General features: G+C 54.8%; 2 non-coding genes across 2 annotated transcripts; both read left to right on the top strand.

Moving 5' to 3' along the window:
• Positions 1-2,591: 2,591 nt before the first annotated feature.
• On the top strand, positions 2,592-4,481 carry LOC124741661. Its single transcript, XR_007010010.1, has one exon. It is a non-coding gene; the product is annotated as a small subunit ribosomal RNA (ribosomal RNA).
• Positions 4,482-4,832: 351 nt separating this feature from the next.
• Positions 4,833-4,987, top strand: LOC124741646. Its single transcript, XR_007009997.1, has one exon. It is a non-coding gene; the product is annotated as a 5.8S ribosomal RNA (ribosomal RNA).
• Positions 4,988-5,000: the final 13 nt, after the last annotated feature.

Here is a 5,000-nt window from a genome sequence, read left to right as displayed (position 1 = left end):
AATCTGATCATGTCACAAGCATTCACTTACTATAATCACTATCAACGAACCTGCCGCCCCCGCCCCCCCCCCCCCCCCTACACCTTTCCGTACAACAACGTGTAACCTAACCTAACCTAACCTAACCTATGTTGTACCTTAACCTAACCTATGTTGTACCTTAACCTAACCTATGTTGTACCTTAACCTAACCTATGTTGTACCTTAACCTAACCTATGTTGTACCTTAACCTAACCTATGTTGTATCCTTAACCTAACCTATGTTGTACCTTAACCTAACCCATGTTGTACCTTAACCTAACCCATGTTGTACCTTAACCTAACCCATGTTGTACCTTAACCTAACCCATGTTGTACCTTAACCTAACCCATGTTGTACCTTAACCTAACCCATGTTGTACCTTAACCTAACCCATGTTGTGCCTCAACCTAACCCATGTTGTGCCTCAACCTAACCCATGTTGTGCCTCAACCTAACCCATGTTGTGCCTCAACCTAACCCATGTTGTGCCTCAACCTAACCATGTTGTGCCTCAACCTACCCATGTTGTGCCTCAACCTAACCCATGTTGTGCCTTAACCTAACCCATGTTGTGCCTTAACCTAACCCATGTTGTGCCTTAACCTAACCCATGTTGTGCCTTAACCTAACCCATGTTGTGCCTTAACCTAACCCATGTTGTGCCTTAACCTAACCCATGTTGTGCCTTAACCTAACCCATGTTGTGCCTTAACCTAACCCATGTTGTGCCTTAACCTAACCCATGTTGTCGCCTTAACGTAACCCACGTTGTCGCCTAAACCTGCTCTGTAATTGTTATACGACTCGTTCAATTACTGTAGTGTTGCCCACCCGCAACCCTCGCAATATAGTTCGCTACTCGCACTGCCCCGCACCCCTGTGTATCGCTTCATGTTAAACACCTTGCAAGTCTTGCTCACTTTCCACATGCTCCTGCTGTACACTGTAATGTGGATGGCAGCAGGACGTACATGCCGCCCCTCCCCACGTCCCCACCTTGCCCCCTGCCTTCGCAAGCTGGTTGGTGAGAAGTTTGCATGTTCAATGCCCTTCGCATGCGACGTACTCAGGCTACGTTGTGGTGCGGCCTGTGTCAACTGTCCGCTGATGTCGTACGCGTGAACCACAATCTGTACTGCACATTCGTCCTTATGTACTGAATGATACATCGTGGCACATGTGTGACCGCACAACGACTGCGCCCAAAAACGGCGGACCATACAGTGCAAATATTGTGCACGCAGCTACGTGTCGTCTCCCTATGAGAGCTGGATTGCAGTGTGGTACGCCATAGAGACGTGTGGGAGGAACGGACGCCGTGGATGGCGATCAGCATGAGCTGTCTGTTGATGTATTCGGACCTAGTCGTCTCTCCTCACACACCGTGATGGCATGGTGCACCGCGTTCCATATCTGCGACATGCTACAGAGGCCGGTTGACAGTCGTTCGAGCAATGGACATCGCATACGTACGGGGGCCACCTTCCACGTATTGTCTAGGCGTGCACATTTTGTTGCGTGTATGTGGGCAGACGTAGTGTGGCGTGACACCTGACACAGGCATGCAATAATCGTTGAAGTTGCAAATGGCGATGGACGCCTGCGTTTTCTGGTGAAGTTACGCAAATGAACAAATGGTAACCTGTTGTGGTGCGGTTGTTCTCGCTAGGGGTGAATCGGTGATGGCGACGATAGGTTGAGGTACTAACCGGTTGTTCCAGCGATACCCACCATGCCGACGAAACTGAACGGCATCTGGGTGTGAAGCGATACGCGGCGGTGGCTGGGTGGGACCGTCCCCGGCCGGTGAGGGGGCGCCTCCCGGCGTGCTGGCCGCGCGGTGCGTGGGCGCACGCGCTACAGCCGGCTGGTGGGGGCGGCCAGTGGCAGGCGCGCCGGCCGACGGACGCGGCAGGCGTCGCAGCTGCGCGCCGGCGCACCCTGCGCGCGGCGCCGTGCGGCCAAAGTAGGTCCTCGCGGGCCCGGTGCGAAGCGCGGTGGACATCTTCAGTGTGCTGGTCCGATTGAGGACTGTGTGCGTTGAGGATGCGCCGCCGCCCGGCGCTCGGCGCCGCGACGCCGTCTGCTGCTCGGTCGCCCCAGCGGTTCTCGCTGGTGGTTTGTATCGCAGCTGTGCGGATGTGTTGGCGCGTGCGCTGTGCTGGGAGAGTTCGCTTCGGCACCCAAGTGGGGCTTTTGTCCTTCTGTGGCGCTGGCGTTGGAGCTGCCGGTCACCGTAGGTGGCGCGTGTTGTCTCCCGCCGGCAATGCCACGACAGCACGCTCCCGGGCCTCTGTCGGCAGCGGCAAGCTCAGTTGGGAGCACGGGTGGTCGCACCGAAAGCGTCTACTCGCCTAACTCCGGGCGATTGCGCCTCTCTCGAACCCGACCAAGTACTTGGGACGGCGCTGCGCGCCGCCGGGACCTGAGAGGGTTTCGAGGTGTATTGTGCAGGGGGAGCTCAGCCTCCTCCTGTTTGCAGAATGATTGAGCGGACGCTTGCGTGTTCGCGCGGGCCCCCGGGACACACTCCCGGGCGGCCGGCTGCTCAGCTCTAGTTGACGCAGCTCCCTGGTTGATCCTGCCAGTAGTCATATGCTTGTCTCAAAGATTAAGCCATGCATGTCTCAGTACAAGCCGCATTAAGGTGAAACCGCGAATGGCTCATTAAATCAGTTATGGTTCCTTAGATCGTACCCACGTTACTTGGATAACTGTGGTAATTCTAGAGCTAATACATGCAAACAGAGTCCCGACCAGAGATGGAAGGGACGCTTTTATTAGATCAAAACCAATCGGTCGGCTCGTCCGGTCCGTTTGCCTTGGTGACTCTGAATAACTTTGGGCTGATCGCACGGTCCTCGTACCGGCGACGCATCTTTCAAATGTCTGCCTTATCAACTGTCGATGGTAGGTTCTGCGCCTACCATGGTTGTAACGGGTAACGGGGAATCAGGGTTCGATTCCGGAGAGGGAGCCTGAGAAACGGCTACCACATCCAAGGAAGGCAGCAGGCGCGCAAATTACCCACTCCCGGCACGGGGAGGTAGTGACGAAAAATAACGATACGGGACTCATCCGAGGCCCCGTAATCGGAATGAGTACACTTTAAATCCTTTAACGAGTATCTATTGGAGGGCAAGTCTGGTGCCAGCAGCCGCGGTAATTCCAGCTCCAATAGCGTATATTAAAGTTGTTGCGGTTAAAAAGCTCGTAGTTGGATTTGTGTCCCACGCTGTTGGTTCACCGCCCGTCGGTGTTTAACTGGCATGTATCGTGGGACGTCCTGCCGGTGGGGCGAGCTGAAGGCGTGCGACCGCCTCGTGCGTGCTCGTGCGTCCCGAGGCGGACCCCGTTGAAATCCTACCAGGGTGCTCTTTATTGAGTGTCTCGGTGGGCCGGCACGTTTACTTTGAACAAATTAGAGTGCTTAAAGCAGGCAAGCCCGCCTGAATACTGTGTGCATGGAATAATGGAATAGGACCTCGGTTCTATTTTGTTGGTTTTTCGGAACCCGAGGTAATGATTAATAGGGACAGGCGGGGGCATTCGTATTGCGACGTTAGAGGTGAAATTCTTGGATCGTCGCAAGACGAACAGAAGCGAAAGCATTTGCCAAGTATGTTTTCATTAATCAAGAACGAAAGTTAGAGGTTCGAAGGCGATCAGATACCGCCCTAGTTCTAACCATAAACGATGCCAGCCAGCGGATGACTCGGCGGGCAGCCTCCGGGAAACCAAAGCTTTTGGGTCCGGGGGAAGTATGGTTGCAAAGCTGAAACTTAAAGGAATTGACGGAAGGGCACCACCAGGAGTGGAGCCTGCGGCTTAATTTGACTCAACACGGGAAACCTCACCAGGCCCGGACACCGGAAGGATTGACAGATTGATAGCTCTTTCTTGATTCGGTGGGTGGTGGTGCATGGCCGTTCTTAGTTGGTGGAGCGATTTGTCTGGTTAATTCCGATAACGAACGAGACTCTAGCCTGCTAACTAGTCGCGTGACATCCTTCGTGCTGTCAGCGATTACTTTTCTTCTTAGAGGGACAGGCGGCTTCTAGCCGCACGAGATTGAGCAATAACAGGTCTGTGATGCCCTTAGATGTTCTGGGCCGCACGCGCGCTACACTGAAGGAATCAGCGTGTCTTCCTAGGCCGAAAGGTCGGGGTAACCCGCTGAACCTCCTTCGTGCTAGGGATTGGGGCTTGCAATTGTTCCCCATGAACGAGGAATTCCCAGTAAGCGCGAGTCATAAGCTCGCGTTGATTACGTCCCTGCCCTTTGTACACACCGCCCGTCGCTACTACCGATTGAATGATTTAGTGAGGTCTTCGGACTGGTACGCGCATTGACTCTGTCGTTGCCGATGCTACCGGAAAGATGACCAAACTTGATCATTTAGAGGAAGTAAAAGTCGTAACAAGGTTTCCGTAGGTGAACCTGCGGAAGGATCATTACCGACTAGACTGCATGTCTTTCGATGTGCGTGTCGTGTCGCGCAACACGCTACCTGTACGGCTCGCCGTAGCCGTGCGCCGCGTGCGGAACCACGCGTGCCTCTCAAAACTAGCGGCAATGTTGTGTGGTACGAGCGCTGAAGCGCTGGAGCGGCTGGCCTGCGGCACCTGGCGCCTGGCGCCGGTTTTGAATGACTTTCGCCCGAGTGCCTGTCCGCTCCGGTGTGGAGCCGTACGACGCCCGTCGGCCGTGAGGCCGTTGGACACAGAACGCTGGAACAGGGGCCGCCACACGCCTCACTCCCGCCTATGCGACCGTCTCGAAAGAGACGGCGGAAACTGAGAAAAGATCACCCAGGACGGTGGATCACTCGGCTCGTGGGTCGATGAAGAACGCAGCAAATTGCGCGTCGACATGTGAACTGCAGGACACATGAACATCGACGTTTCGAACGCACATTGCGGTCCATGGATTCCGTTCCCGGGCCACGTCTGGCTGAGGGTCGGCTACGTATACTG

The sequence above is a fragment of the Schistocerca piceifrons genome, unplaced genomic scaffold, assembly GCF_021461385.2.
Source record: "Schistocerca piceifrons isolate TAMUIC-IGC-003096 unplaced genomic scaffold, iqSchPice1.1 HiC_scaffold_1976, whole genome shotgun sequence".
NCBI classification, from domain to species: domain Eukaryota; kingdom Metazoa; phylum Arthropoda; class Insecta; order Orthoptera; family Acrididae; genus Schistocerca; species Schistocerca piceifrons.
Note: the sequence above shows the minus strand (reverse complement) of the source record. Positions and strands in the feature narration are given on the sequence as shown.